Below are 12,111 nucleotides of genomic sequence, written 5' to 3'. Positions count from 1 at the left end.
AAATTTACAATGTGATTTACAATGCTGTACCTATATTATTACAGTAGCGGTAACCGCAGTGGTATAAGCACTGTAATGATGATCACCATTATGAAATAAGCTGTACTGATGCCACTGTCTTTTTCAATCTAGCAATAATTTGTTAGCATTACTATAATAAAAGGCAACATTTTAACCCAACAATTGTCAACACTTTTTAACTGAATAGTCTTGTTACAGTCCAGGCTTCTCGATGACCCTGTGTCTATAACATCTATCATTCCTATAGTTACAGTGCGGTTTTATTTTCTTATGCATTTTCATTTAATTTGCACATATATATGTTCATTTTGATGCTCACTTATAACTAACTCAGTCAAGTCTGTATATCTTTGGTGGTTATCTACCTACTAATTACCAATCCTTCCTCAGTATTAATGGTTTTCTCTACTCAGCTTTCAGGGCAAGTTAGTCTCATATTTACTATGCCTAACCTGTTTTTTTTTACCGTTTGTATTAATGCATGCCTACTCAATTCTACTCTACATGTCCAACTGGAATAACACACTCATGATATCTGTTTTTGCTGCAATTCTTTTTAGCTAGACTACAAGACTACTAACTAGACATATTTGACTTAGCCTGTGATTATCATGTTACATAAAAGTTGTGAATTCATCTTGAATGCCAAACAAGGTTAAGCTTTTTATTTTTTCTTACTGCTTCTTGCTACTTTCTTGCTACTGCTGTTGATATGCACAACAAAACTAAACATTGACAAAAAAAATAAAAAAAATAAAAAATAAATTAGACCTCCTATCAAAGGGGAAAGTTTATTTTATGTTGGAAACCACTCTAGCTTCAAGGGCATAACATAGGTTTGGGTTTTAGAAATGTTCAGTTTCTAATAAGAGTGTGTGCCGTATTCCTGAATAGTTTTTAGGAAGAGAGACAAGTGGTTGCGTCAATGTAAGAATGATTTCATCCGTGAAAAGATTTAATTTATATTCCTTTCTATATTATATTATTTATATTCCTTTCTCCCACAAATGTATTGCTGTGTCTGCTCGTATGGATGCTGCTAGTGGTTCAAACCAAACACATATAATAGCAGAGAAAATGGGCACCCCTGCCTGGTGCCATTGGTGATATCAAAAGTCTTATATATGTGTTGAGTTTCCTTGTGGTAGAGGAATTGTAGAGTGCTTTTATAACTGAGGTAATATTTATGGAAAAAACAAATTTGCAGAGAAAATTTCAACTGAGACGATCAAAGGCTTTCACCGTATCAAGCAATAGAAGTAGTCCTCCTTTTTTAAGATTTTGTAAGCTATTTATTAGATCTAACACTTTTCTAGTGTTGTCAGAGCTCTGCTTCCCCTTTACAAATCCCACCTGGTCGTTATGTATGAGTGTAGGTAGGATCCTACCCAAATCAGTATACATGTATTTAAACAATTTTTCCCAAAAATTAGCTACATTTATTTTAACCTTGGATTTACAATATTTCACTATTGGCAGTTTGTTGTATTTAATTCTTGTCTTCACATATATGGATTATTTACAACCCGAACGGATCAACTCCTGAGGATTGTACACATACTCTATCCAGCTATACCAGTGAGACGTTTTATTTATTTTTACTCTACTGAACATTTTACTACTTGGATGGACTTTGTTTTATCATACTTTTTTCTGTCGTTTTAATAGAGACTTTTTTAATCTATTATATAGGCTTACTTGTTGTTGTCTATTCATTTAGACCATTTGGTCTTGTTTTTACTGTATAGGCTACTGTATTTTAGCGCAGCCCTTACCCACTTACCATTTCTAGTCTTATTAAGGGTCTTGAGGGATTCCTTTTTAGGGTTGCTGCTTACATTCCTGTTATCTAGCGCAGACTCTTCCCCTTTTTTTAAACAAGGCATTTGCCTTGGGCAGAATTTTACAGGGGGTGGCAAAAAAAGCCGCCCCCAAATGCCCAGGGCAAATGTATTGTTAGCCTGGCGGCTAACTAGCAATCCGGCTGGACGGCCGGCGCTGGCGAGGGAGCACTTTCCCCTGAGCTCTTTGCTCAGCTCCCTCGCATGCCGCAGAGTGATGCCGGGAGCCGGAATATGATGTCATATTCCGGCATCACTCTGCGGCACGCGAGGGAACTAAGCAGAGCGCTCACTAATCAGTGCTCCCTTGCCAGCGCCGCCCGCCCAGCAGCCACTGGACCCCTGCAGGGAAAGGGAGAACCCCCCCAGCATTCCCAAAGGTAAGGAGGCTGGGGGGGTTAAATTAAAAAAAGTCTGTTAGTCTATTAGTGTGTGTGTGTGTCTGTTAGTGAGTGTGTGTGTCTGTTAGCTAGTGTATGTGTATCTGTCAGTGAATGTGTGTGTGTTTAGAAGGTGGGGCAGGGAGGATGGGTTGGGTGGGGGTGGTGCGGGGGGGGGGGGGGGCGCCTGAGTTTTGTCTTGCCTAGCACAAACCCAGGATATACCACTGCATACACTAGCATACACTAGCTAACAGACACACGCACACACACACTAACTAATTTTTTTTTTTATTTAACCCCCCAGCCTTCTTACCTTTGGGAATGCTGGGGGAGGGGGGGTGGTTCTCTTGCTCGGGTCCAGTGGCTGCTGGGCTGCTGGGCTGCTCTGCAGGCGGCGCTGGCAAGGGAGCACTGATTACTGAGCGATCTGCTCAGCTCTTTCACGCACCACAGAGTGATGGCATCACTCTGCGGCGCGAGGGAGCTGAGCAGAGAGCTCAGGGTAAAGTGCTCCAGCGCCGGCCAGATTGTTAGTTAGCCGCCAGGCTAACAAGACATTTGCCCTGGGCATTTTGGGGGGGGGGGCTTTTTTTGCTGCACCCTGTAAAATGCCGCCCAAGGTAAATTACTTGTTTGCTTCACGGCTAATACGTCTCTGGCTGCGAGTAGTAGTTAGCAAATGAATTGCTTTTTTCTTTTGGAATCACAACCTTTTTCCCTTTAGGGGAGATTAGGTGTGATACTCTTGATGATGTGCTTCCCTGTCTTTTAAGCTTGATGATTAAAGTCTACTGGCTCTGTTACCCTGAGTGTTTCTCTCATTTTCCTCAGGCCCAACGTTCTCTAAATTTTCTGTATTTATTTCTGTGCTAATATTTTTTTATCTGTTCTATGAGAGTAGCTGATGGGGATATTGGGTTCTGTTTATTTAAGTCATAGAGTAATTTATGCCAATCTCTTGTTTTTCTTGTTTCCTTTTGAGGTAGGAAACTCTTTGTACAAGTATACCTCTTACAACTGCCGCGTGGACTGACCAGGTGGGGGGCTATCGGTAAGATCATTAGTTAAGAAGTAATTGCTTGATATTGTATATGAATTGCTTATCTCTGAGACAAGACTAATTGAGTCTCCACCGGTTGTGGTGTCAGCAGTCATAATTGTATTTGAAAGTTAGGTAGGTCGGAGCATGGTCGAACCATGTCATTATACCTACACTGCATCCTATCACCTGATCTAGGTGATCTCCTGGGTTTTAATGTTGTTCCAATATCATAAATGTTAAAGTGATGTAATAGTTTTGCTAATATTTTGCATTGTGATTTGAGAGATCTATACCTTGTGTAGGTAGGAGTGAGTGAAGACAAAAGAGCACTAAGCTAAGTAGACTAATGGAAAAAAAAGACCTGAATGTACAATATCACTCTTATCAATGAACTTATGATCTTAGCATATATGCTTGTGTGATCAAAGACCAGCTGAGAAAGCATTGCAAATAGGCAACATTTAGAGACACACTTAAACCGATTATTAGGTAATTATGATTAAACTAATGTTATCTATTTTTTTATTTTCTTAAGATGATTGATTAATTGTAAGTTTTTAATGTAAATATTTAGCACAGGGTATTTTCTTTTCTTTTTTTTTTTTAAGTAAGTGCGAGCAGTCTAAGCACTTCATCTAAAGTACATATCATATTTTTTATGTACCTTTGTTGTAGAAATCCTTGGGAAAACACAGTTTTATATCAAACCACTTAAACACAATTTGACAGGGGAGGATGAGACACATGGAGGAGCTCGGGGAGGGAATAAGACACATGGAGGAGCTGTAGGGAAAATGAGACACATGGTGGGTCGGGGGGGGGATGAGACACATGGAGGGGCTGGAGGATGAGACACATGGAATGGGTGGTGGATGAGACACATGGAATGGGTGGAGACCCTGAGACAGGCTGGGGGGAAGAGACACATGGAGGAGCTGAGGGGAGGATGAGCTTTGACGGGGAAGGGAATACAAAATATCTGTGTTTATTTTTCAATAACTATGATATTGTAAGATAAGATCTATATAAACACAGGGATGACTAAAGTTTAAATGGACAGTTTTGTCCCCTTGAGGCACCTTAACAACTTCATATAGATGAAGTTGTTATGGTGCATGGAAACCCCCAGACACACTCTTACCTTCAGAGGTTAAACTGTTAAACTCGAATGGCTTAACACCAAAGTTGCCTTCAGAAGCGGTCACAGCTCCCCCACCACGGCTTCTGTCTTCTGAGTTTTCAGATTCAGGAAGTGCAGAGTACTGCCAGACACGAGGGCCACTGATTAGCTGAGAGTGGTCAGCTGACACTCTTAGCCAAACAGCGACTCCCCATTTACAAAACTGGCTTACAAAAGTTACGTTTCTTTGCAAGCCAGTTTTGTGAATGGGGAGTCACTGATTGGCTAAGAGCATCAGCTAACTGCTGTCAACCAATCAACGCCCCCATGCCTGGCAGCACTGGTGGTAGCTGTGATCACCACTGGAGGCAATTCCGAAGTTAAACCGTTCAAGAACAGTTTAACTCCTGAATGTAATAGTGTATCTGGGCGCCTCCTGGCACCATAATAACTTCATTTAGATGGAGTTGTTTTGGTGCCTGGAGTGTTCCTTTAAATTTGGCAGGCTGCTAGACTGTACTGCAGGAATTTTCCAATACTCATTTAATCCAATGTCCCAACTCCTCACCCAATAAGACACTGTGTCCTTTTTAACATCATACAGATATAAATACATTTGGAAAACAACAAAAACTGCTTTAAAGAGGTATAACCCAACTCTCTGTTGCAAACACCCAATGACAGGTCTAGATAACAGAAACATTAGCAGGCTTGTCCAGGAGAGTCCAATGCAAAATCAATTGGTGATTTTAGAAATACTGCTATAGCAGACTAAGCATGTCTGAAAGTTCAATACCCAGAAAATAGGACATGTTTTTCAAGAATGTCCCAACATCCTGGCATGATTAGTTGCTTAACCTCTGAGCAATCTTTCTAGTCGCCAATAACAAGGGAGATAAACTGCATAACTAATCACAACAGGAACATAATTATTCACTAAAGAGAAAATGCAAAGTTAATTTCAACTACAAGGCCATAATAGCTGAACTGAGATTTTATTTTCATCTTAAATGTGAAATTTAATTTAAACTCACATTGAATTATCATGTCATTAAATAACCTATTGGCTTTTTTTTTTTATTGCAACTAAACCAGCCTCTACTGTATAAACCAGCCTCTACTGTAAACAAACTTTAATGCTTTATATACTTTATAGTATATCTGTATAAGATGAACAAATTAATGTACAATAACAATATATACACAAGATTGCTGGTTTGTCTTAACTTTAACATCTACACTCGTTTAAAAAAAAAAAAAAAAAAAAATCGGGCTACACAGATAACAGGATTTACTAACAGTATTGAATCATTTAGTAACTGATTCAATCAAGTCCTATGCTTCTTGTCCTTTACAACAGGAGCTTGTCAAATAGTATACTTTTCAAATCAATTCAATAGTAATTAATATATTCTCAATGTTCAGTCAATACACTTTCCATAATAAAATATCAGAATTTGAACTTGAGACCATTACCCTAGCTGCATTTAATAACCACATACCCATGGTGTATAAATAAATACAACATAGCAAACTTTAGAATCAGTGCTGACCACTGTTCAAGCAGTTTCTTAATTTTCATTGTCATCATAGGGTTAATGTAAGGTTATGTTTGATGCTGATTGCTTAATCCTTCATATATAAAGCAATTCAATTTGTAAGAATAGAATTTATGTAACAAAGAAAAGTATTGGTTATTTTATAAAGTATATTGTGTTAAAATGAATCTCACCTGAAGGTTGACCGGCAAGGTATTTCTTCAAGTTAGCTGAATGAAAGCTTTACAGCAAGTAAAGACACAGCTGGGAAACCTAGAACTAAAATGGAAAGTGTTTCCCCTCAGGCATATGGAAACACATAGGAAAGGCAGAAAGGTGAAATGATCTGTATATTTCAGGTATTCACATTATGTTGTATTGAGCTGCAGCTATAATTCTTTAGAATGGTTATTAAATGACTACTCTACTGCCTAAATAACCACACACACACACAAACAATATATAAACTAAATAAATCACTTTTTAGTAGATATACCCCTATTTAATACATTAACACATTTTCATTGTGGGTATATATTTCTTATGAACTGCAGCCTTTGCAAGCCCTCCCCTTTCCTCCTTGGAAGAAACTATCAGAATCTTCATGGGGAAATAGTTTCATTAAGAAAAACCTGAACGTCTCTGTAACGGAACCTTCCTTTAAAGGGACACTCCAGGCACCCAGACCACTTCTGCCCATTGGAGTGGTCTGGGTGCCAACTTCCACTACTTCTAACCCTGCAAGTGTAATTATTGCAGTTTTTTTATAAACTGCAATAATTACCTTGCAGGGTTAACTCCACGTCTAGTGGCTGTCTACTAGACAACCACTAGAGGGAACTTGATTTATAGCAAGGATTGTCCTTGCTAGAGTGTCGATGGACGTCCTCACGCTGTGTGAGGATCTCCAGCGTCGCTCATTTCCCCATAGGAAAGCATTGAAATTAGTTTTCAATGCTTTCCTATGGGGAGACGTAATGCGCATGCACAGCAGTGTCGCACATGCGCATTAGGTCTCCTCGGCCGGTGGACGGGATCAGTCTCGCCCACCGGCCGACGGAATCACTGGGAGGAGCGGCGCGGAGGAGGAGGAGGCGACGAGGGACATCACCGCTGCCTCAGGTAAGTGACTGAAGGGGTTTTAACCCCTTCAGTAACCGGGGATTGGTGGGTGGGAGGGAGAGGGAACCTGCAGTGCCAGGAAAACTGATTGTTTTCCTGGCACTGGAGTTTCCCTTTAATGGACGCTTCCTAGCTTGCACCGAGGACCACAAGCACCGCACTTGACACCACAACCACCGCATACTCCACAACCACCATAGCTTAACTGGAGCCTCGCTGTTTTCCGTCCACCCTGGATCCTCCAGGACCATGTGGGGAAGACCTCTCCTCCAAGGAGAGCATAACAGGAACAAGCTCTTAAAAGAGCTAAGTGATTAAAGCCCAAGGGAGTATGCAGAGCATAGCAATCCCCAGTGTGAATATAGCTGTCCCCTCCAATAACGAGACAAGACAACGTGTTGAGGGTCAAGAAGAACTGGTGTTTAATGGCAGGTACTCTGCTTTTATGCAGTGTTCCCCACAGGCAATTAGGGATTAACTAATCAAACAACGGTTGCATCCCACAGATTCCCTCCCCTCTGCTTGGGAGATAATTGAGTTTCTTACTGTATCTCAATTATCTCCAAGCTAAAACTTATACTTTTTATGCATTTTTATAACTTTCTGATTTTTCATCACACAGGAATAAAACTTATATTTTTACGAACAACACAACTTGGGGAAAAACATATTCAAAATTCGTACAAATCCGTTCAGGGGTTCCAGAAATATTAAAAAAAGTCTCTTTGGACTGACTGCACACCTGTTTGCATGCCCAAAACAGTTCCACAGATTCAGGCTGTGCGGTCGGTCTATTTCTGCCCTGAAAAGTAAAGTCCCATCCGAAGGCGGCGTTCGAATTGTTGAACGCACTTCGACTTCTGTCGAAGTGTCGAAGTGAAACCAGGGGTTGCGTTTCCGTGGTGTTCAATTGTCTACTGGAGGTCTATTTTACACCCAAAATGACAAAGTCCAGTTCGAACGTGTGTTCGAATCTTCGAATGGGACCTAGTCTCCAGCTGCAGTGTCAAAGGGCACGGGAAGGTACAGGTCAGCGCGTTTGACTGGATTAAAATGGCCGCCGTCACGTGTTCGACTGTCTAATGGCGGCCACTTCGACTACTTCGGCACTTCGGCTGTATCCGAAGTGCCATATCGAAGTACCAATTCTTTGTACAAAACAGTTAAAGGGCCAGAAACAGCATAATGTAAGTCCATAAGCCCCAACTCAGTTCCTTTAAGGGCAATCCATCCCAGGGCCATTGTCGCAGGGCAGGAGGCTAGCAATCAGTCCTCTCCAATGCCCAGTGGCAAATGGTAGTTTGTCACAGTCTCCCCCGTGCACATATTCGGGCCTGCTGTAGAGTGCAGGCGCCTGCTCAAGTAGAGCATGTCTGCCACTTTTAGCTTATGGGAGCTGACAGAAGAAGCCCTCCTGGCTATCATAGTTTTATAAACTATTAATTTGGGATACACCGCACTCATAAAGCACTTCAGCAATCTGAAGTGCTTTATGGGTGTGAAGTGGTCCTTTAAACACTGAATAGAATAGAATGTAAAAATTATATTAACAATGACTGTAGCGGAATGGGCTTTGCCACAGCACCCCTATTTGTACTAGGGGCTGTCCATACCCCTTTGTTCTTTATTTTACTGCTATTGCTACTGTTTGTTACTTGGGGAAACAAGTAACAAACTGTTATATTGTATAGTTTTGCCTGGTTGTTCGGTAAGAACCCCTTTTTCAGCTAATATTCCCTATATGGTTCAACAAACGAACTAAGTACCGAACAACCAGGCCACCCGGAGAGAAGCGTGGTGCCAATTGACCTTCCTAACCTTGTTCACACTTGATTAACTACAAACACACAAACCAACTGGGTGATCCCTTGGGTATATGCGAACATGTGGCAGTGGCCATCTTAGAATACGAACTGCACCAGCGGGGTTTGCTCATCGAGTGTCTGGAACCCAAATCGGACACTCAACTGCACGAACACCGCAGAGACTTCCATCTTCGTATAAGTTCATATAAGTTCGTATAGGTTCATGTAAACAGAGCAGCATTTGGTTAATAAAATCACATGAACAAGATGATTTCAACGAACCAAGGCACGAACCACGTTTATGTGCACTTTCGTGTATTTCAGACTCTCGAATGTAGACCGACCGCACAGCCCAAACACATGGAACTATTTTCAGCTTACACCTCGTGTGCGGTTGGTAAAACTAAGACCTCCATAGAATTGTCGAACCCCTGAACCGATCTGGGTGATTTTTCAGTATGTTGCTCCCCCAGATCGGGGCTATCAGGGGATGAGTTCTGGGAGTAGGATAGGTTTTTGGGGTACTTCTGGAAATGTATGAAACATTTGTAACCTTTAAATGCTTTCAATGCCTATTTCAAGATCATTTATAAATATGTGAAATAGAAGAGGTCCCGGAACAGAACCCTGATGGACAACACTTACCACTTTTGCCCAGCTTTAAAATTGACTATTAATGACAAGTGTCTGTATCTGTCTTTAAGCCAATATTCTACCCAAAAACGTGAATTTTCATCTAGACCAATGAATTTTAGTTTGAACACTTACCTTCTGTGAGGAACTGTATGAAACACCTTTGCAAAATCGAAGTAGATCACATTTACTACAACAACCCGATCTATACTAGTGATGTCGTGAACATAACATTTTCGGTTCGCGAATGGCGAACGCGAACTTCCGCAAATGTTCGCGAAACGGGCGAACCGCCATAGACTTCAATGGGCAGGCGAATTTTAAAACCCACAGGGACTCTTTCTGGCCACAATAGTAATGGAAAAGTTGTTTCAAGGGGACTAACACCTGGACTGTGGCATGCCGGAGGGGTATCCATGGCAAAACTCCCAATGGAAAATTACACAGTTGATGCAGAGTCTGGTTTTAATCCATAAAGGGCATAAATCACCTAACATTCCTAAATCACAATGGATATGGATTGACACCTGACATATGGCATATTGACACCTTGACATATGGATTGACACCTGTCCTCAGAGACCCCGATACACACTGACACAGAGCAGAATAGGGACTGTTCCCCCTACATAGGGTCACTTGGCAGATATGTATTGACACCTGTCCTCAGGGACCCTGATACACACTGACACAGAGCAGAATAGGGACTGTCCCCCCTACATAGGGTCACTTGGCAGATATGTATTGACACCTGTCCTCAGAGACCCTGATACACACTGACACAGAGCAGAATAGGGACTGTTCCCCCTACATAGGGTCACTTGGCAGATATGGATTGCCACCTGTCCTCAGGGACTCTGATACACACTGACACAGAGCAGAATAGGGACTGTTCCCCCTACATAGGGTCACTTGGCAGATATGGATTGACACCTGTCCTCAGGGACCCTGATACACACTGACACAGAGCAGAATAGGGACTGTTCCTCCTACATAGGGTCACTTGGCAGATATGGATTGACACCTGTCCTCAGAGACCCTGATACACACTGACACAGAGCAGAATAGGGAATATTCACTAAATGCCAAACATTGGTATACAGGGATAGGGGGGTACCTACTGTCTCTACCGTGGTGGGTGGGGGCCATAAACCACAATGGGGGGGACCTACTGTCCTTCCACCCGCCCCCACCCATGAGCGGTGGGTGGGGGCCATAAAAATAATGAGGGGGAGGCCTACTGTATGATGTTGTATCGAGGTAGTGTAAGGGTTACGCCCGCTTCACAGTGACAGACCAAACTCCCCATTTAACGCACTGCAAACAACCGCAAACAGTCCATTTGCAGAACCGCAAACTCCCCATTTGCACAAGGTTGGATACCAATCTAGCCATGTCCCGTTCCTTGTCCTCACTGATGTCATTGAAGGTCTCTTCCTCCACCCAGCCACGTACAACACCAAGGGTCCCCGAAAGGTAACAACAAGCCCCCTGGGATGTCTGCTGTGTTTGGTCTTCCACCTCCTCAGAGCCACCTTCCTCCTCTGACTCCTCTTCTTCAGACTCCTCTCTCTGCGTTGCCTCTCTCTGCGTTATTATAAGGTGTGTTAAGTAGTACTATTCTTATCAGTTTAATCCATGTTACGAGTAGAGGACTATTTCCTTGTTTCCTTGTTCCCCTTCAAAGATGGAAAAAGCGGTATGAGTGGAAGAAACGAGGAAATGTGGTCAGGTGGTGGTGCCAGCCCCACTGAGGGCTTGTACCCAGGTATGCTAATAAACTGAAAAAAGAAAAAAAATCTCCCAAGAAGGTGATCTAAAACTGGCATAGGAAAAGGTTAGACAACTATAATAAAGTGATATCTACAAATCCTAGTGAGCATAGGTGTATAATAGAGGGAGAAAGGGAAAGCAGAGTAATGCTTCCTAATACCGTGGTTAGTACCCTTTGTTAAAGTAAATTGAGTAATGGACAAAAGTCTTTATTGTATAATTTATAAATAGCAAAGGGATACTATACTCATCCCCCTATAGTGGCTAATTGTGTAATAATTTATTTATTATATTATTATATAATATTGCCAGGGGCAAGGAAATTCCCTCTAAATAGATGGGTATAGGCAGAGAGTATGGAGACCGGAGTGATGCTGTCATAAAAAGTGTCAATAAGGTGATATAAAGTTAAATGTATCACAGACACACAGCCACCCTTTCTCTTAGCCAGTTTCCAGAAATGCCGGATAGGTAGAAGGGCTATAAAGACTCAGAGAGGTACAAGAAGAATCCTCTAAACTAGCCCTAATCTCCTTAAACACCTTCAAGGGTGTTCTAAGCTAAAGCTCAATCTAAACGTTTAGATGACTGCCTGATTTCCCATCACAGATGCTGGCTAGGAATAACACTGTGCAAGACAAAGAGTGGGTCTAAGTGCCCATAGTGCAGTAAAGTGTCCCTAGTGAAGTGAAAAAGAGAATAACGAGCTGGCGCCCAAGAGAATAACGAGCTGGCGCCCTATCAGGGGACATGTATATGGCATTGATTTTAGGAACCGGGAGATGGAAAAAGATGCTTGGTCGGTCCTCCTACTTCAAATTTGGGGCACTGCG

General features: G+C 41.9%; 1 protein-coding gene across 1 annotated transcript in view; it reads right to left on the bottom strand.

Moving 5' to 3' along the window:
• The window catches only part of LAMB4 (laminin subunit beta 4), a 344,917-nt gene extending 338,728 nt beyond the window's left edge, over nucleotides 1–6,189 (bottom strand). Inside the window, exon 1 of the mRNA XM_063448083.1 lies at nucleotides 6,140–6,189. The gene's annotated coding sequence lies outside the window, so the exon portion shown is untranslated. The remainder of the gene's footprint in view (nucleotides 1–6,139) is intronic.
• Nucleotides 6,190–12,111: the final 5,922 nt, after the last annotated feature.

Source organism: Pelobates fuscus, chromosome 3 (genome assembly GCF_036172605.1).
Source record: "Pelobates fuscus isolate aPelFus1 chromosome 3, aPelFus1.pri, whole genome shotgun sequence".
Classification (NCBI taxonomy): Eukaryota; Metazoa; Chordata; class Amphibia; order Anura; family Pelobatidae; genus Pelobates; species Pelobates fuscus.
This window is presented reverse-complemented; position numbering and strand designations above follow the sequence as displayed.